This window comes from Xenopus laevis, chromosome 1L, assembly GCF_017654675.1.
Source record: "Xenopus laevis strain J_2021 chromosome 1L, Xenopus_laevis_v10.1, whole genome shotgun sequence".
NCBI lineage: Eukaryota > Metazoa > Chordata > Amphibia > Anura > Pipidae > Xenopus > Xenopus laevis.
Window position 1 is genome coordinate 188,141,823 of NC_054371.1, and position 21,997 is coordinate 188,163,819.

Here is a 21,997-nt window from a genome sequence, read left to right on the forward strand (position 1 = left end):
ATAACATTGCTGTCTAACTAGCATTAAAGGGATCCATGTAGTGAGAGATATTTGAATTTTTCACATTACTAATGCAGCTCCTCATACCTTGCATTATGGCAGAGCAATAGAGTAAAGCAGAGTACATCTGGAGGTGTTATAACTTATAGTAGGCTTGGAGTGCCTGTGCTCACTGATTCTTACTATATAATGCATTCTTGTACTTATACCCACTTTGTTTTATTGTATATTGTGCTTGGCCTGCCAGTATTCTCTATATCTTACTGCTTGTGGTGCCATTGTCAATTGCTCTCTGTGTATGTATTTGGTGTGCCAGTGCCCTCTGCTTCTTACTATATAATGTTCTTTATAGTGCTTGTGGTGCCTTCTTTTTATGTTCTTGGGAGATCACAGTACCTACTACTCCTTTGTATGTCTTTTAAGTACCTTACAGTCTCTGCATGTAATGTACTTTAGGTTACAGAATCTTTTTCCCCCTTTTCCCCATAATATGCTTGTAGTGCAGCATTCACAGATCTCAGTTAAAATTGTACGTGTGGTGTTAATACCTCCTTCCTGCAGTGCAAAACATTAAGAAAATTTTGCCCCCAATGCTATGTTTGATTTTCCTGAAAATTCAGTGAAAGTACACGGGAAAGTGGGTGGAGTCCAAAGGGAGTGGCCAAAAAGGGGCATAGCCAAAATGTTGCAGCGGTGCCTGTGTTCTTCGTCTTGGGCCCCCCCTGCCAAAAAAATATTCTGCTGCCTATGGTTCAAAAGACAGACCAGCAAAAACTGCATGGGAATAACTGGTACGAAAGGTTCTCAGCAGAGAATGTTTTTATAAACCTAATGAAACTTGGAATTCCTTCTTTGGAGAGCTGGGGAGAACAGAAAAGTCCGTTTTATGGAAGGTATACATCCTGGACTGGGTGAGCTGTGTGTATTGTACTACTCTGAATGTTTAAACACTCTTACATTTCACACTGTCTGTTTGAAGCTTATATGGCCCAAGTAAAGATTAGTAGAACAAATATACAAACATTTGGGTTTATGAACTATATCAGTAATTGAATTAACATTTTCGAAACAGCTATTTTTGTATGTATGTTACGAAGTCTTGTGGAAAGCAACCCTATAAAGTGTACTTTCACAGAATCCCGCTAATGTTTTCTTGAAAGTTTAAATTAACTGTTAACTGTTGGCCCTCCTCCAGCAGCAAAATAACCATTATCCTTATCCCACATAAATGGTGAGTTTAAAAAGCTTGGCCTGATATAAACAATATGAGCCCCTAGCTGACAATATGATCTTCTGACACAGTTCAGACTACAGGTAATGGCACATGGGGTCACTTTGAGTGTTGTGTTTTTAATTAGCCCAAAAATATGCTGCCAAATTTCCCTTGATGACTTGCATAGCAAATGGCTACAAGCTGTTATAAGGCATAAGGCAATACACTTTTACAGGCCTCTATTGGCTGACAAGCCCTTGCTGCAAATTGCTGTGCAATTGTATAGTGACAGTAAATGACTTGAATGCAAACACTTTAGATTTCAACTATAAATTTGTCTAGTAAACGATAGCAACCAATCAACACTGAGCATTGACCAGACTACTTCAGGAAGAACAATGACACAAATGTTTTCATTGGTAGCCTGTCCTTGTAAAGACAGTATAAGCAATATGTATAAGCAGAGAATAAGTCTGCCCTGATCTTATAAATTAAGACTGTAGCTTTCGTTACTGCAACTGTTTAAGACTGCAACTATTTACTGTGGCAGGACAGACTTTTCCCCTTTTGCTACACAGCCTGCAAGACATTACTCCTTTTTTACATAATGCCCATTGCATTAAATCTGTTATTCCATAATATATAAGCGTTTTCTCATTGTCAGATAGGGACTTTGAAAGAGAAATGGTTACGGCAAATTCCTGATCTTACACAAGACAAATGATTTACCTTACATGTTAAATCTTTATTACTTCTTAATTCCAACCTATTTCATGTTATTTTTAAAAAAAAAAATTGCATAGGGGTTACTTCTCTCCTGAGTTATGGAAAAAAGTGGGTTGGTCTGACTCTGATGCAAGACTTTGAAAGTGGATATTCATCATCGTTTATGGTCCTGTCCATTGTTTAAACAGTTTTGGAATGTGGGCACCTCCTATTGTAAACTCACATTACATCTCACACCTTTTTGGGCAATTTTTGGAGATACACAAAGGTTCCAAAGATAGATAAGAAATGAGCAAATATTGGGCCAGATTCAATTCAGTGAGGAAAAGGTTTATCACATGAAAAAGTCATGGATAAGATGCAATTTAATTCACGTATCTCGCTGTTTATCACGTGAGAACTCTATAGAAGTCTATGGGAAAAGACTGGAAGTGAGTTTGGAGAAAAGTTTTATCACCTCAAATTGAATCTCGTCCATGACTTTTCATGTGATAAACCATGAGATGACTTTTTCTCACTGTATTGAATCCACTGACTGTAAGTAGAAAAGCTACAGTATATTGCATTGTTGGACATCAAATCTACCTCCTTCACTTGAAATGATGCTCAGTAAGCTCGACTTTGCTTATCGTATGGATTGGCTGCAGGCCAATCTGTGGGTTCTGGCAAATGCCAGAGGGGCTGCTATAAGGTGCCTTAAAAAGTCAGTATTTAGTGGGCTGGTGGGGGCTGTTTCGGCCTCTGTGTATCTGAAATAGCAGGGCCTATTTTAATTCTCAGTCCGGACCTGATTGGCTGGAAGCTACTCTCAATAGGGAATGCCGAGTCACAACCTTCTATTCCGCCTGCACAAAATATATACAAATACGAGAAATCTCTTATGTATTTTGATTCACTACTTGGTATTTGTCTGAAGAACTAGCAGGGGGAAACCCCTTAATAGGAACATAAACACATCTATAAATGATAGACTGATAGTCTTCCATTTGATACAATCTTGGGTAGAACTGTGGGGGACTCTGGGAAGGGTAAAGTGATGATTATGTATGATTTTGATCATTGGGGTGGTCGAATAATATAATAATAATTTGTGTAGGCCTACTGCAGTTTATATTTATTTGTATTGGCATATCTCATTCTGTTCTTTTATATGTATATTCTTGGAGCAAATACAGATGTTTATTAAAAAGAAAAAGTGTTTTCTTAAAATTAACACTATATGGGAAAACTTGACATAGTGTGTATATTTGTCAGTATAACCTAGGGGCCCCAGATTCATGATGTGCTGAAGGTAAACCTAGTACCCTACAAGATAATCTTCTGAAGATCCCCATTTAAATAATTTGTTACATGGCAAATTACTATTCGTGTTTTCTCCACTGTTTTTCCAGTTGGTCTGGATTCCTAGTTGTACCATAGCGGTTTTTAAATAATTGGTTTGATAATAAATTACAATATATACATCTGCTTGATATATGAATCTAATCATTAGGTTAGGTAATAACAGCAGATTTGGGGACAGCTATTGTCCAATGGTCAAGTTACAATGGCTTTGTTCTATGTTCCCAGCAAATATCCTTGGAATAAACTTATTGTCTATCTGCTGCCTGTTTATTCGAAGGATATTTGAGTAACAAATAAGGCCTAGTACAAAGTTAATACTTTGACTAGTAGGAAATTTGTGTTTATGACAACAGTTTGCATAACACATTAGTGCACAAATAAGCACTTGGGTTTGGGGGTTTCTATAAAAGGGAGCTTTCGCTTTACATCAGGAGCTTCGCCTTGAACCCATGAGTGGGTGCCAGGATTTGGATCATCGCTTTATTATCGGGAACCTGAGGGTGATGAACCAAAGGAATTGATGCTGAACTGGCTATTGTAATTACCATCATACAAAGCTAAGTAAATGTTTTTAAATTCTACCTTTACTTGTGTGTGTGTGTAAGTTATTGCTCACAAGCAGTATATCAAAAGGTTTAATCATTGATCCTGCATATTTGTATTAATATTTTTATTAATATTCATTAATAAAATTATTAATATTGATAAAGGTTCGCCCTTTTATTACACTAGTTAAAGGTCTAATGCAGTGATCCCCAACTAGTGGCTCATGAATAACATGTTGCTCACCAACCCCTCGGATGTTGCTCTCAGTGGCCTCAAAGCAGGTGCTTATTTTTGAAATCCAGATTTGGAGGCAAGTTTTAGTTGCATATAAATCTGGTGTACTGCCAAACAGAGCCTCCCATAGGTTGACAGTCCACATATGGGGTTCCAAATGGCCAATCACAGCTCTTACTTGGCACTCCAGGGAACATTTTTCATGTTTGAGTTTCTTAAACCTCTTTTACATTGGAATGTTGCTCATGGGTCAAAAAAGTTGGGCACCCCTGGTCTAACATATCTCCAAAAGGGCTGATCATTATCATTTTAGAATAATGTCAATATTTCATGGCCCATGGGCTCCGCCTTACGCGTTTCGCACCCACAGGCACTTATTCATAGGCCTATGAATAAGTGCCTGTGGGTGCAAAACGCGTAAGGCGGAGCATCAATTGGTCTGTATGCCTACTTTTTAATATTTATGATAAATAAAAAGTGATTTTTTAACTTTGAGAATTGACTGGGAATATATTTTTGAATTTTTGATTTGAGTGCCCTTTGGAGTTGGGGGCTATATTCCAGCATTTTGGCCCTTTTTTGACAGGCCTGTATAGACTGCAGCAGTTGAGTAGTAAGTTTTATTAGCTCAAAATGTACCCACAAATTCTATTTGTAGATACAATGTATTATTTTTTTCCAGTAACAATGTGTAAGGGAGTTTGGAGAGCTTATCAGTCAGTACAAGCAATATTGTCAGCATGAATTACCTCATAACAATAGCCATATATTCTTATTCATTATATCAGTCTACCTACTACTCATTCTCTCTCTATATAGAAATAGACTGTACCTGTTACTGCCTTACCTAATCCTGCCTTCACTGCAGTATATCTCCCTGCATCAACTCATATTAACATATTTAATCATCTATATATCATCTTGCATCAACTAATTTGAATATCTATAATCATCAATATATTTCTCTGCATTGCCTCATAGAAATATCTATACTCATCTATATATCTCCCTGCATCACCTCATATGAATATCTATAATTCTCTATATAGCTCTTTGCATTGCCTCATATGAATATTTTTAATCATCTATATATCTCCCTGCATCACCTCAAATGAATATCTATAATTATCTATAATGTAGACAGAGGATCACACTCACAGGACTTAATGTCTATATTGCACCATATTTTCTGGCTATTGCACCCAGGCACGATTTATCTACTATACGAGTAGTGCTGGCATCCATTACTCTATAACTATCTATATATATATCCCTGCATTGCCTCATATAAATATCCATAATCATCTATATATCTCCCTGCATTGCCTCATATGAATATCTATTATTGTCTATATAATGTGTATCCCTGCATTGCCTTGTATAAATAGCTATAATTCTCTATATATCTCCCTGCATTGCCTCAAATTAATATCTATAATCATCTATATATTTCCCTGCATCACTTAATATGAATATCTATAATTCTTTATACATCTCCCTGCATCACCTCATATGAACATCTATAATTATCTATATAGCTCCCTGCATTGCCTCAATTTAATATCTATAATCAGCTGTATCTCTCAATGCATCACCTCAGATGAATATCTATAATCCCTTATATATGTTTCTGCATTACCTAATTTTTTCATTTATTATTATACCTTAAAGTGTAACTCCATTGAGGCAGGGACTGATGGGGATGATGTGAGAAGACATTGCAGAATGTAATATGAAGTGTAATAATAATCATCATCTTTAATGTATGACCCCATGTTGGCATTTATAACCATCTATATATCTCCTAAGCTGCATTAGCCCATATGTTTAATCATGTATACATATGTCCCTGCATTACCTCATAGCACTGCCTATCATCATCAATATATCTCCCAGCCTGCATTGCCCCATGTCTTTAATGGTCTATATATGTCCCTGCATTACCTCATACCGCTTTTATAACCCCCTGCCTGCATTGATACTGATATTTACATGTAGGGCAATTGACTGTGAGGAGACTAGATCCATTTTCAGTCAGTAAATGATGCACCGGGATCCATATTGGAGGGGATCCGCGGAGAACCGCGAAATGGCGGCTAAAGCAACGATATGTAACCTGTAGCCTCAATAGGCAGTTGTACTACAGCTCCCAGCATCCCCCACGACACAGGGACTCGGGAGTAGTAGTTGAAGAGCTGCCTGCAGGTTGGACGTGTCAGCCACAGCTAATAGAAGTGGGACGGTTGTAAGAAAAGAAGCAGTGCACCATTCTCTCTCCGCCACGCCACAGACATGCACAAAAAAGGGAAAGAGGCAGCCCAGCCACACGTCTGTCCTCGTTGCCTTAAACGACCTCTGCTGCAGGTTTCTGATTACAGTATGCGGCTCCCCCTCTCCCCTGGCAGACAGCCATTTGTGTGCAGCAGCCTGGCCAGGGTTCATGACTGGGATCCTAACCAATCTCCTGTCACCTTATTTGTACAAGAGACAGCGAAGAGGGGGGCGGAGCTGAGCTGCCTCCAGCCTTTAATTGATGCTGTTGGGGACCAATCGCTTCCAGCACAGCACGATGGGGGCCGGCTCCTGTCTGCGGAGTGGGAGAAGCAGGGATCATGCGAGGACTGAGCTATGCACGATTAGGGTGGGGGTACAGTGAATTCCCCCCTACCAGCAGCAAAGAGGAGGGAATAAAGAGGAGGAGTCGTGCCTTGGAGAGGCGGGGCTACAAGCGATGGTCGTTGCTCTTATTGGCCGGAATGCGGTGGCTGTCAGACACTGGGGGGACTTTGAGTTGCAGATTATTGCAGACTAAGCAGTCTGTCTGTGCTGCAGCACGAGCGGAGAGCCTGGGAAAGAGGCCAGGGGGCCCCATCCAAATTATCTCATTAATTCAGCATCTACATCACAGGCACAGCCCTGCCTTGGCTGGAGGAGAGGCGCTCTCACACTTTCTTTCTTTCAGCTCAAGTATCGAGCGCTACTCTTCCACAAAGACTCCGGCACACAAAATGCCCTCCTTAAAGGCAGCTCTTTGCTAACTATGTAGGAGAGAGGGAGGAAGCCGCGAGCAGGGGCGACTGCCTGTAAGTATCCCACAAAAAAACCCTCTTCATTTTAAACACTTTTTTTTGCCCCTCAGCTGGGACTCGAGTGCTGCCCGGAGCGGAGGAACACGGCGCTAGCGCTACTGGTTGCACTACTGCATGACGTCATCCGGCTCCTCTGCTCTCATTGTGCGCAAGGGCCGCTTCTATTACAGGCCATTTGCCTGGGGCTCCAGCATCACAGGAGCCAGGGTAGACAATAACAGGGACCTACTATAATGACAAACAATTATATATTATAAGGGATGTTGTGCAGCCTGCAGCCCTCCAGCTGATCATGCAAATCCCCAGCAACCTACAGACAGCTGCATGGGGCCCCTCAGCACTGCCCTTCTTTGGCCATGCTTACATAGCACTTTCAGCCAGCAGATGGCACAGTAGCTAGTTTAATTGCTGCACTTCATAGAACAGTTTTTTGTTAGCTGCTATCTACTGGTGGTAAGTATATATAGATATGTGCCAGAGAAAAGCCTCCTGCAGCTCCCAGATGATTTGAATGCACTTTTCGGGAACCCAGAGTGTCAGTTTGTAGCCGGGCAACAGCTGATGGGCAGCAGATGGCACTGGATCTTTATTGTAGGCAGGGGGAATATACGTAATATGCATGAGTGTTTGTGTGCAAAAGCTTTCTTCTATGTGTGTCTATGTATTTAGCGTATTAATGCCTGGACTTGTGGGTGTCGGAAAGTGTTGGATAAAAAAGTCAAATGCCCATGACAATAGCTCATGCATTTATCATGGGGCACAGCAGGAGCCAGAATGTTTCATAACATTTTATTAATTTTTTTTACTATTAGGAGGGTGACTTACTCACTCATCATCATTCACAGCAATGCTTGCTGTGTCTGGTTGGCTGGCAGGTGGTATTTTTCCTGCTAGATCGGCTCTGTGCACAATTTGCTTGATTTTTCCCTATGAGTTAAAAAAACTTATTGCTCATGAAAGAGGGCTGCTGTGCTCAGCGATCTCCTCCAAGTCATTACGTTTTTTTAATGTAGATTGTGCAATTCAGATTAGAATAAATGTTTTTGCAGATATCAGATTGGAAAGGCATGCAATATTTATAGAGGGATTTCGGTGGCATGAACACAGGGGGGGGGGGTCAGAGTATAAATAATGAGGGGGAAGCCTGTCACCAAGGATGGCATTGCTTTGTCCTGCACCGACTGCTGGTTTCTAGAGAGGTTAAGTAAGGAAGGTTGCTATTTCTAATAATACTGTTCTCAGAGACCTCTAAAAAATACATGTTAATAATAATAATAATAGAGAGTCTCCATTATCAGAACTGTGCAGAAAATATGCCTTTTGTTCTGCTGAGCTGCTCAAGACAGGTATGTCTGGCAATACTGAAATGGAACGGGGATGCAGTCTGATTAATTGGGAATTCCTTGGGGCTAATTTCAGAATTCTAAATCCAGCTACAGATATCGATCGCTAATTACATGAATTGGTATCTGTTCTGGCTCATAAGCAATGCAAAGGTGCCTTATCTGTAATGTACTTATTGGCATTGATAGTAGATATTGAGGATCTACTAAACAGTAAGGAAATAATCCCACCACTAACTGCTGCTATGTGTCATACTTATTGCACTAATTTATGCTTTCTCTGTATGAGCCTCATTTTATGATTATGTCATTGAGTTTCTCCCTCTTTTTCAGATTGTTCTCCTTGTCAAATGACCAAAATGCAGTCCCAAGGCTGCTCAGAGATGGTAAGAGAAATAATAATGCTTTGTTTTATTGTGATCAGCTTGGCGATTCCGCTTGGTGGTGGGCAGAATGGCAGCTCTCGTGTCTCCAATGCAGCCAGCTTTCTATCTACTGAACGCTGTCTAGCTCCGCCCATCTCAGAAGCCGGTTGGAACGCGTCCAAGGTTCCCTCAGGGACAATGGCTGAATTTTTCAGTGCACTAGAAACACGGTCACATTCACGGACATGGCAAATAAGTAGAGGAAAACAAAATAAAAATCAGTTTTTTTTCCATAGTCTAGAATTAGGGGAGTATCAATAGAAATGGGAATAATTGCACATAGAGCATCTCTATCACACTATATATTCTTTATCTTCCATGTCCAATTTACAGGTGTTTATGTTTTTTTTTACATTGGAAATGGTTTTCTGGTGCAGGTATGGGATTGGTTATCTGGAAACCCGTTATCCGAATTATGGAATGCCATCTCCCATAGACTCCCTTTTATCCAATAATCCAGATTTTTTTAAAATTATTTCTTTTTTCTCTTTAATAATAAAAAAGTACCTTGTACTTGATCCCAACTAATATATAATTAATCCTTATTGAATGCAAAAACAGCCTATTGGGTTTATTTAATGTTTACATGATTTTCTAGCAGATTTAAGGTATGAAGATCCAAATTACGGAAAGATCCATTATCCGGAAAACCCTGGGCCCTGAGCATTCTAGATAACAGATCCCATACCTGTACATGACAAGATGGGAAGAATTCTAAAAGCAGTGGGATGCTGAAGTCTATCCTGCACCCTCTCAATGGTCATGGATCACAGCTAACTAATAAATACATAATGATCAGCTACAATATGTACCACTTTTCTGCAATACAGCTGTCTAACTGGCAACTACAAGTCAGATGTGACTCTTCAAAAATATATATTTGGCACAAGGGATCCTTAGATTAGTTTGTATGACATCATTATTTTAGCACAATCTGGTTCCAAACCTCCTGATATAGTAAATAATTGACCCCTATAGATGAACAGCACTATTCTGATTGACTAGGTGGTAGGAGTCTTGTAGCAAGAGCAAAACAATTAGCTTGGAAGTTCTCAAACTCAAGCACATGGTTTGGAGTCTTAATGTTTGCTAAGAACCCCAGAGCTCATAACAAACTTAATAGGAGACAACTGTCACCAGAGTAACCTAAAAGGTAAGTGAATGGGAAACTGACAAACTCAAAATCAAGCTGCATTGGGCCTCTGTTAGAAGCAGCACAGCAGTCATATGTATTAATGCATATGAAATCTGAAATTCTGCAGCTCTCCAGGGCATTTATATAAGTCTAGGCAGATGTCGACCAAAAGCAAATATTGAGTGTAACAGTTAAAGCAGGTTGCCTCTCTTTTTGTTTGCGTTAATCCTTGTTATAAAGTGGAGCAAAATAATACAAATAATGAATCATTGAAAAGAAGCAGAACCATTTGTCTATAAGTTTGTAAACATCACTTGGGCATATACTGTAAGTAGCCAGCTGTACATAGCTTATATACACACACACCAGCAGACAAAGGGGCTTGTCGTTGTTCAATGAAGCGGAACTTCCAGGAAGAGCAGGTTTTCTTTACCTTGTTTACATTTGGTCTCTTTTACATGCTCCACTGTAGTTTCCTGGCAAGGAATGTGAATGCAAAATAAAATTCTGTCTATGTTCATTATTTTTTAAACCTCTTTAATCCACCTGGAATTGGGTGGGTTTAAAGCTATGACCTCAAAGCATGTGACAAGGCAATGGGGGGGCACCCTTTTAATTTTTTTGTATTTGCAAGAACTGTGGTGCTGATTGTCGTTTATAGACAAGAATTACCAGTTGCAGATAAAGCACCACATATAGAATATAAGGGTTTGACTTTCCAAATACCAAAAATGTCAGTTGCACATGAGTTGATGGTGGGGCTAGGCCATTTTTTTATGAAATCTCTTATGTGAGGTAAGATTATCAGAAAAGCAGTGTCAAAGTTGTCTATGACATCATAAGGGGGGGTGCATAAAAGTTTTAAAGGGGTGATTCACCTATAGGTTTACTTTTAGTATGTTATAGAATGGCCAATTCTAATCAACTTTCCAAAAGTTATTTGCCCCCTTCTAACATTTTCCAGCTTTCAAATGGGGGTCACTGATCCCCATCTAAAGCAATCTAGAGTAATTTGGACTTCTGAAACTGCAAACAGGAGAGCTTTCTGAATAAAAAACGAATAACTCTAAATCCACATGAAAAAAAATGAAAACCAGTTGCAAATTGTCTCAGAATATCACTCTCTACATCTTCTAAAAGTGGTGAGCATTCCCTTTAAAACCATTTAAATTGAAGCTACAGTCACAGATATATTATCAATCTTTGATTTTTTTCTGGATGAGTACAGGGCAGTTAAATACACTGCTAATGCTGGCCATAGACGCAAAGATCCGATCGTACGAATCCTCGAATCAATAATTATTGAATAGACTAGTTAGCTTAATTTATTGATTTGGCAATTTCCTATTAAATAACCTCCACTAAATTTCAGCTACTTTTCAACATTTTGTTTAAAATGTTACCTGTATGAAAAGCAAAGATCATAGGACTGACCTAACATTTCTTTTGCATGTTTGATTTGTAGGCTAACTGGCCATGTCTTACGAGCGGCAGCACTTGGGACCCAAATGGAGCCATACTGACAGATTGGAGGTTTCCGAAGGTAATTTTATTACAAATTGCGCATGAAGATAGATTGATACATTTTCAATACATATATTTGTGACAGGAGAGAATATGCAAATGTTACATTTTATCAAAAGTTTTTTCACAGTCTCAGCAACAACACTTTAAATTGTAAAAGTCAAAGGGGCATGAAGAGTTCAAAACATACTAGCACATTGTACTGGAAATACCTCCCCAAACTTTATATGCCTTCCACAGTGTTAATCTGACAAGTTTTACGTCAAGTCTCTGCCACAGTGTACGCCGTGGCCCAAAATGAACAGCAAGAAATAGATCAATCGTTCCTCAGCAGCCTTGCACAATAGTGTGTATTGTAGCTTTTAGCAGCCACCTGGCACAGCATTTGTTTAAAAACAATCCAACTTGCTTTTGATCAATAGAGCGTGTTGCAATATCAGTAACACTCTTTAAACATTCCTGAAACACTGACCAAGGTGTATAAGAGTTTGTTTTGCCAGTCTTCTTAAGAGGAACATAGGCAGCAAGCCCAAATTCAATTCACTGAATGGATTCACTATAATATAGTTGCAGGCTGTATGCTCCTTTGGATTTAATGAATTGGTTTTATTGTTTGCCTTGCACCATGCAAATCTTGAAATACACCAAACACACCACAGTACAGCATGTAAAAAGCATTTTATTTGTGTAACTCAGAAGCGTTGCTTTATAAAGAGCCATGTAAAGCCTGGTGTTGAGTGCTGCACATTTTACACAGCATTCCAGAGCAAAAATAATTTTCAGATGTTTTATTTACTTTTAAGCCAGGTTTAGAGTGGTGTAAAATGATGGTATTGGTCAGGCATAAAAAGACACCCCTTTATTAATTTGCTAGTTAATGCTTTGTGTTTCTGTGATGCATGGAGTTAATTAACAACTTTAGCTGATACAGTTTAGTTTTCACCAACTTTTATAGTTTATATCAGTGATCCCCAACCCCTTGAATGTTGCTCTCTGTGTCTTCAGAGCAGATGCTTATTTTTGAATTCCAGGCTTGGAAGCAAGTTTAATTGCATAAAAATTAAGTATAGTACCAAGTAGAGCCTCTTGTAGGCTTCCAGTCCACATAGGGGCAACCCAATGGCCAATCACAGCCCTTATTTGGCACCCCAAGGGACTATTTTATGCTTGTGTTGCTCTCCATCTCTTTTTACATTTGAATGTGGCTCACGGGTAAAAAAAGGTTAGGGACCCCTGGTTTATATTGTGCCCATATATGCAACCGTGTACAGGTAGTAGTTATATAGTAAAATTAATGGTTTTCTGTTAATTTAAAATATTGGGAACTGTTCTTGACCTAATTAGCCCTTCTCAACAGGGAAACACATGACAATAAATTTGTCAATTTCTTAAAACTTTCTTGACTGAAAGATATGTTTCGATAAATGAGAAAAAATAACAAACTGCTGGGAAACAATCAGGCTTCTCCAGTTCAGTATTTCATAAATCGGTCCTTCATTTGTACTGATTCAGTAAGTCCCCCATTGACAAGTATTGCTTGAAAATGAATCCATTTTACTTTACAATGACTTACCTATAATTCAGTGTTGCCACTGAGCTGTCACATTCCGCCAGGATGAAAGGGATTTGAATCTATTATGAGGAATTGGCACATTTGAAAAAGCCAAAATGCCTTAGCAAACATGACTTCTTTGAAGACTTCAGCTCCCTTTGGCCAAAAACAAATGAGTAATAAATATTTTCCGTGCACTCACAGATAGCAGGGTGTAGAACTGAAGTTTGTATACTGTACATAACTTTTGTTCTCAGAGTCTGGATGTGGGATGACTCATCTTGGCAGGCAGATATTTTGGCAGATAATCTGGTAAATAAGCAAGTCAAAGAGTGACTAAGACTAGAAGGCTTGCTTTTTCCATTTTGCAGCGTGTGTTGTTTTATGTAGTTCTAAGCAATAACACAAGTCTTAAAGGGGTGCTTACTTGCAATTTTACATGATGTGTTGCATACTGTACTTTTATTTGTCCTATAAATGAAAGTAAAGTACTACTGGTCACAGTTTACTATAAATAGTTTATATTTAGATGGATATTCAATTTGAAGTAATTGGGCATAACTCATTTGAAAGTAATAACATAAGGCAAATATGCAATTATTAATATTATATATATCCAAGATCTATGTCCCAAGGCTCAATTCTTTGTTAAAAATGTTAAATTTATTACAAATCACATTTAAAAAGGTACATACTGACCTCACATGGCCCACCTTACACTTTCATACCCTCCAATACTTAATCATAGGTGTCTCTGTCGGTAGCATGTTAAGTACAGAATTTAAACCCAGGTGATCCCACCCGTTTTCATTTAAAACCAATAAAAAATCAAAGGAGTTAGCCCAACCCCCTTTACATGTTATTGCATTTTGCCTATACAGGGTTCTAGTACCATTTCTTTTCTATTCTTCATTGTTATTACAAATGTAATTACAGTAACATCGTATTCCAGCATATAAGTAATATAAAATCCCTTTAGCGCAGCCTTGATCCATAGAAATCAGTTACATAGACTCCCTATCATTCATAACTAATACATATGCAATTATTGAGTGGTGCAGTGTATTACAGAAAGTTCCTTTGAATGCAGCATTGCTAGATGGAACTGTGACTGCCTTGAAAGGTAGAAGCCACAAGTCCCTACATGAATCTGTGCATAAATTCATGAAGAAATGAGCAAAAGGTATAAATTGCATTTCACAGCGACATACTTCTATACTATAAAGGACAGTTTTTCATTTGGAAAAATGAATATCTTGGATCAGCTGATATGGTAGGTGATGTCAGATTCGTCTAAAACATGAATTACCTGGATCTTGCTGGTGCAAGTAAATATCTATTTCTTTTTGTCTGGCTATCTTTTGACAATTTGTGTAACTGGACACATTTCTATAAGAATAAAAACGAGAAATTGGCATATACACGCAGAGAAATATTTTCACGAAAAGAACGATAAATTACTTCCCTAGAAGTAAAAAGCACATCTGAGTAATATATCAGAAAAACAAAATCTCTATGTCAGTAACAGATGTTTTCTACATACCACGATGCCAAAGATAAATTGACTTGCAGCACATTTGCATGTCATTACAGAAAGAAATGTAAAAATAGGTACATGTACAAATATATTAGCAGAGGGCTGAGAACCACACAAACAGCAAAGTGCTTGAGGCGCTCTTGTTCTGTCTGGCAATGCAAAACCTACATGCTCAGATGAGCATTGAAACAAAAACATTTTGGGCACCTCATGTTGAAGCTGATTCATTCTTGGCATAAAACTTGCTGATTTGTTTCATTATTAGGGCCTCTAACACCAGAAAATTAGAATGTCCCAAGCCATGTTCAAACACAGAATATTTATTAAAATACATTTGGGGATTTCTGGAATTTTCCCACCATAATGCATTTTATTGCATTCAGTTTCAGGAAAGTATTTAATAAAGGAAAAATGATTTGAAGAAAGTATTATGCTGCCCAAAGAAAGTCAAATTCCATTTTTTGGATGGGCTGGGAGTGTGTAGCAGTGCAGAATTCTGTGTGCTTACTGAGCTCATAAAGTCACAGAAAAAGGACTCCATGCATGCCTGTGGGCGAAATTGATATAGCATAATGGCAATGGAAAAGAATAATTATTTAGAACTGATGAGTATGTATTATCTTACACTTCATTGAGCAAAATATACTAAGTAGGGCTTTGTTTAGCTAAAAGAAAATAAGGATAATAATAAGTGCAGAAGCGCTGAATGTAAAAATGATTCATATGGTGCATCCCTAGATGAAACATGGATGGACTCTACAGATCTGATAGCCATCAAGCTGCAATAAGAAACAACACTTCTACTTGAATGTTTAAATGTACAGGATAGAACTAAAGAGTAGTTTAGTTTTTTAAGTTACTAGCCATAGTGAAGAAGAGGGATCACGGTAGTCAGGGTACATAGTAGGGATGCACCGAATCCACTATTTTGGATTCAGCCGAACCCCCGAATCCTTCACGAAAGATTTGGCCGAATACCGAACCGAATCCTAATTTGCATATGCAAATTAGGGGTGGGAAGGGGAAAACAGTTTTTACTTCCTTGTTTTGTGACAAAAAGTCAAGCGATTTCCCTCCCAGCCACTAATTTGCATATGCAGATTCGGATTCGTTTCGGCCTGGCAGAAGGATTCGGCCGAATCCCGAACCGAATACTGGAGTCGGTGCATCCCTAGTACATAGTTACACAGTCAAATCGGATTAAAAAAGACCAAAGTAAAATTATCCCCACTGCTAACTGCTGCCTCTGCACTGATGCATGATATTGAAACCTGGCACCCTTTTATTCTTTGTATTTAGATATATGAAGATGGAATTGGCCATCATATTCAAGCTCCAGGATTACAAAAAATAAATAAATAAATGATCTCTCAAATCCCCTGAATATCTTGAAGAACAAATAAGGTTTCACCTCAGCTACTGCTTTAGGCTTCTCTAGTAGGACAGACCCACATTTTGTGGATAATTGGTATATTTAATGTTTCCACCGTATATCGCGGTAATATACTTATGAATATGACCCTTAAATTTAAAGCTATTGGTAAAGTGAGTATTAGGTGATGTACATAACTTATCAAAAAAAGCATTACCCTTTTCTAGTGCATTAAAATATGTCCATAAAAATAGGCTGATGAATTGCATTCAAACATGTGGCAGCATTTCAACTGCCTTAATATTTTCACAGCTGAAAGGAACTGCCACCACAATGCTTTGGGAATGTTTCCCAGATTGCAGTCTGTGTGCAAGTTGGAAATCTTGCTGCTACCTCCCACATCCTGCAAACATGCCCAGCTTAGAGAGTTCTGTTTAAATGGTCGACTCTCTGTCAAAAAGACAGCTCTGTTGATCTAAAGCTTCTTAATTGAAATACACATGACTGGGTTCCTTATGGCTAATTTGGATCCCAGTTACTCTTTATCAAATATGTAAAATGCTGAAAGACGTTTGTCTGCCACTGTTGTGAAAACATGGGTCTGCATCTACTGGTAAAGACCTACTAATATGCATCTGTATTTTTTTTTTTATATCTGGAGACTGGAACTGTAGAGGCAGATGTAGTGAGGATCAAGCTGAGGAACAAAGAATGATTCCCAGCAGTTTGATCTTTTTCCCTATTTAACAACACTAACAAAATGGCACATATATCTAAGCAGATCAATGTGTTTTCTTCAGTATGTGTTCGACTGCTTTGAGCATTGCTTATCTATGGGTATTAGTACTTAGTGTAGCTCAGCAGTAGGACTGAGCACTAACACCCATCAGAATCCACTTTCTGATGCAAATGGCATGCACGGGCAATTTACCATGTTGGAGCATAAAATACATTAGCGCTTCTGACATTACTGAGCACACTTTCTAAGGATGTATTTACATCCATGGATGTTATGGGGATAAAGATTCTCTCATATATTTTAAGTAATTTGTAATTATGCTGTCCTACATGCAGCTTTTTTTTTTTGGCAGGGAGGAGAAATTTGGAGTATTTATTGTAGTATTCCTTTCATGTATTTAACCATTTGTCAGTTTGAAATGTGGCTTTAATATATAATGCCTTCAGGCTAAATATATATAATGCATTAAGTAAAATAAAATAGTAGGGGTAATTGAAACACTTGACTGAAATGCAAGTCAAGGGGTACAAGAGTGCACCCTTAGTTCTCATACAGAGAATACTTCTGTAAAAAATGACCAACCGTAATTTATTAAAAAAAATAGTATTTTTAAAATAAATTTAGGTTGGTCATTTTTTATTCGAATTTCGAGGTGATGGGAGTTAATAAAAACTCCCATCACCTCGAAATTCGACCCTTGATAAATCTGCCCCCGAGAGTCAAAATTCTGATTTTTAAATTGGAATTTTGGGTCTTCTAGTGCAGAGAGCACAATTGCACTCTCTGCACTAGCAATTTGCCCCGCAATTGAGCTCTTAGAGGTGGGCAAGGGGGGGGCGGCAAATTGAAGGCCGTCTCAGGGTGGCAAGCGGTACAGAAACACCTCTACTTGAGCGCTGAACAACTTTTTCCTTACCATCTGCTATAGGGCTGGTGGTAAGCCCAGGGCTCCACTGCAGCCTGTATCTGCTGTCGCTTCTTAAAGGAACAGTAACACCAAAACATGAAAGTGTTTTAAAGTAATGAAAATATCATGTAGTGTTGTCCTGCACTGGTAAAACTGATCTGTTTGCTTTGGAAACACTACTATAGTTCATATAAACAAGCTGCTGAGTAGCAATAGCGGAAATTAAAAAAAAAAAAAAAAAAAAGTCTATATGGCACAGGTAAATAGTGGATAACAGATAACATTATGTTCTACAGAGCTTATCTGCTGTGTAACCTGAGCCTTTTTTCCTTTGAATGGCTGCCCCCATTGCTGCACAGCAGCTTATTTATATAAACAATAGTGTTTCTGAAGCAAACACAGCAGTTTTACTAGTGCAGGGCAACACTGCACTATATTTTTATTATTTTAAAACCATTTCATTTTTTGATGTCACTGTACCTTTAACTTTTGTGTCTGAATGACCCCACCTGCTGCTCATGAATACGTTTAGTAGGGATGCACTGAATCCAGGGTTCATTATTTGGGCAGGATTTAGTCATTTTCAGCAGGATTCGGATTCGGCTGAATCCTTGTGCCTGGTCGAACCAAATCCGAATCCTTTAAATCATGTGACTTTTTGTCACAAAACAAGGAATTAAAAACATATTTTTTCTTTTTCCCTCCCACTCACTGATTTGCATATGCAAGTTAGGGTTTGGATTCGGTACGTTATTCAGCCAAATCTTTCACAAAGGTTTCGTTGGTTTGGCCAAATCAAAAATAGTGGATTTGGTGCATCCTTAACGTTTAGTACCTCTGAAGTCATAGTGGTGGGAGCTGGTCTTTGTGCTCCAAAGTGGAGCCCAGAGAAATACATTAATTCATGTAGGGTGAAAGACAGGGTGCAAAGAAATGGTTATTGTGTCAATTGTAGCCTGCCTTCCCCTTTGTAACTGAGCCCGAGCATTTCTGCAGTTTCTGCCCCTCTGATCCCCTTTTCCTTTACTGGAACAAGAGATGCCAGTATAAATGTATAGATTCTTAGCTATTCACATGGTTATTGCCAACTAGTGTTCTTTTCAGATCAGTTGTATTACCAACAAAAAACAATATTACATTTCTTCTTTTTTTTTCTTTTGCTTATAGGGACACCTTCAACTGTCTAGCAAGGTCATCCACAAGGAGAACAGTGAGGCCGATGCATTCCTGACTCCCGAAAACGGATGCGGATGTCATTTCACTTAAATTACCTCTTGCTTATTTTTTTTCCTTCTGTTTTTTTTTTTAAATCATACTTCTTCCATGTATAGTGCATTTGGTTTGTGGTTGTTGATAAGGTCATAATGTCATATATTGGAGATTGTTCATGTGTATATCATAAAGTGTAAGAATCTACGGGACTCTGAGCCTTGCTTAAGAGAATTTACAAACGGTCAAAATGTACCATAACTCACTTTTTTACAGCCTAGGTATAGAAAATATCCTCACTGTGAATCCATGTTTACACACAGTACAGGTGGGCCTCGCGGCCTGTTTCTACCACAGCAATGTCTTCCTCGACTCTTAACAACTCAAAAATCTATCTGCCTGTCCATCACTACAGCTACAATCCTTCTCCAAACTAACAGTAACCTTGCAGAGGCTGAGAGTCCCCCTCTTATTACGTATTATGTTCACGTAGATGTAGCATACCTGTTAGATTATTTTCATCCATTGTCCGTATATCTCTATATTTTAATTCATGTAAACTTTTGATGTATAGAAATAGTTGTTTGAAACACATTGTTTCCTTGTGGTAAGTGACAGAGAAGCTGCCACGGGATATGAGACACTGATGAATGGTGCTATTTTGGACTTTTAAACATGCTCCTTGGCAAGGTAGCTCTGATGGGAGTTATTTTTATTTCTAGGGGTTTTTTTTTTCTTGTTCTAAGAAGGTGTTGGTATTTTTTCCTGATTGTTGTTCTCTAGACGGGACTGACTTTGGTTTCAGTGTGGCTTTTTTAAATTCAGTCTTTTTTTTAGGGTAAATAACTGCTAACAGAGCAAGTGAGAAAAGTTCTCTCTTAATTTCTCTCTCTTTCTTTTGTTTCTGTACTGGGTAGATTCACCAACAAGCAACTGTTGTAGCGGGAGCAATCACAAAACTGTAATTTACGTAAAAGTTAATCTACTTCCCATTCCTTCATTAGAGAGAACTAGCAATAACTCGTAGAAATTTCTAGCCTGTTCTGTGGTTTTTCTTTTAGAAAGTGCATTTAAAGCAAAGGGGCAGGTTTCTGAATGTCCTGTGGCCCACGTCAGGATTTATTTTTGTTTGTTTTGAGTGAGGCAGCTGATAATTTTGCTATTTTTTTAGTCCTGAAAATATGAAAATTCATTTAGGTAAACAAAATATTTTACACTTTTGTTCTTGCTCTCAGTGAAAAAAACTATTAAGTAAACTACTCATAGGGGCATATTTATCAAAGAGTGAAGTTAGAGATCACCACAGTCCACTGGAGTGAAATTCCACTACTCTCCATTCATTTCTATGGGATTTTTAAAAGAGTATTTCTCAATGGGTGAAAGTGAAAGTTCACCCTTTTATAAAGATGTCTAAAAATTCTATAGAAATGAATGGAGAGTGGCGGAATTTCACTCTAGTGGACCGTGATGATCTCTAAGTTCACTCTTTAAAAAATATGCCCAATAGAATGCTGTTGTGTTAGACACAATCTGGAAGCCCACCTTATTTTTTAATGATACTAATAGAATCTTGTCTTTAGATCTTCCTTTGCAGTGCAGACAGCACTCTGGGCTGTTGTAGCTTTGACTGTTAAATGCGTCTGCATGCTTTGCCTACTGTATGTTAGGTTTTATTTTTCCTTTCCAAGTACTATATTGTATGATTAGAACCTATGAGCTGTGCTGTATATAATAGAGCAGTTAATCAGTATTAAACAGTTGTGGCATTTATGTATGGTTGCATTTGTGTATTGATAAAAAAAAAAAGGCAAGCTTTTGTAACAATGTGATCTTTAATGAAGCACTTAAGTACTCATTGTATTTTAACTATTTTAGAATCTGTTCAATAAATATGCAAGCGCTATTCATTTTAAACTGTGTGGTTATTTTTCATAATGTGCTAAAGACTATGGAGCAGATTTACTAAAGGGCGAAATGGCCGTCGCTAGCGAAAATTCGACAGAAATCCAATTGCAGGGACATCGGCAGTTTACTAAAAAGCGTAGAGGACAATTCGCTAGCGAAAGACACCGTCACTAGCCCTATCGGCAGGTAAATTTTCATTGAGGCGAACGGTCATTACTCCGCAAATCCACTAAAGTGAGAATTTTACAGAACGTTACCTCTTTCGCCAGAGTTTCCTTCGCCACCTTAGACCTCACGAACTGATGAGATAAAGCTACATCCTCCTCAATCTTATGTCGGTGACATCATATCATATGCCGGAAACTCATCAAAAGTTTTAAAAAAGTTTTAAAAAATCATTTTTTTCAATGTTTAAAGCGGGATTTCCTTCAAAAGACCTGTTTATTAAAGATTTTTGTGTTAACATTTTTTCAAACCATTTGAGTGACATAGCACATTTGTTTTAGGGTGGGATCACGTGTAGGCAGAAATGAACACTAGCGAAAGTTCGCTATTAAATACACTGACAAATTAACGCTAGCGAAACTTTGCCAGCTTTCGGCAGCTGAGAAGCAACTTCACATTTTAGGGAATTAGAGAAGTGGTAACGAATTTGTGGCCGAAGTGGCGCAAAGTGTGGCGGATCATTCACTGGTGAAAATTCGCCCTTTAGTGGATTTGCTCCTTTAGGTGTCATTTAGGACTATAAGGACAGTTGTTTTCCCACACTTTTCCCTGCTGTCAGTTTCACATTAAACCTCATTAAAGACTGCGTCAAAATGGGACTTTTTGAAGTTTTTGGATTTTTTTTTCTCTAGTAATTGTCTTAAAAACTCAAATTTTTAGCGGTTTCTGTATTTTTTAGCACATATTCTTTTTCGTTCATACTATTTATCTTTGGATATTTTAATAACTTTCATGACATTTCTGATTTCAGAGAAAGTGAGTTTAATTGTAGTTTAAAAACTGCTAAAAATTGCTAAAACTACTAAATTTGACCTTCGATATATGGGCCTGCACGTATTTGCCCAATGCTATTGGGAAACATGCAGATTATTATTATTATTTATTATTATTATTGATACTGAGTTCTTCCCAAGATACTGAGGTTGTAGTATTCAGTCTGCTTAAATTTTATGAGTACAGGTATAGGTTCCC

The 21,997-nt window shown here is 38.1% G+C and overlaps 1 long non-coding RNA gene across 1 annotated transcript; it reads left to right on the forward strand.

Annotated features, from left to right (window-relative positions):
- Positions 1–6,809: 6,809 nt before the first annotated feature.
- Positions 6,810–20,809, forward strand: LOC108717350. The gene is made up of 4 exons (XR_001935843.2): positions 6,810–7,146; positions 8,829–8,881; positions 11,521–11,598; positions 18,854–20,809. It is a non-coding gene; the product is annotated as an uncharacterized LOC108717350 (long non-coding RNA).
- The last annotated feature ends 1,188 nt before the right edge of the window (positions 20,810–21,997 follow it).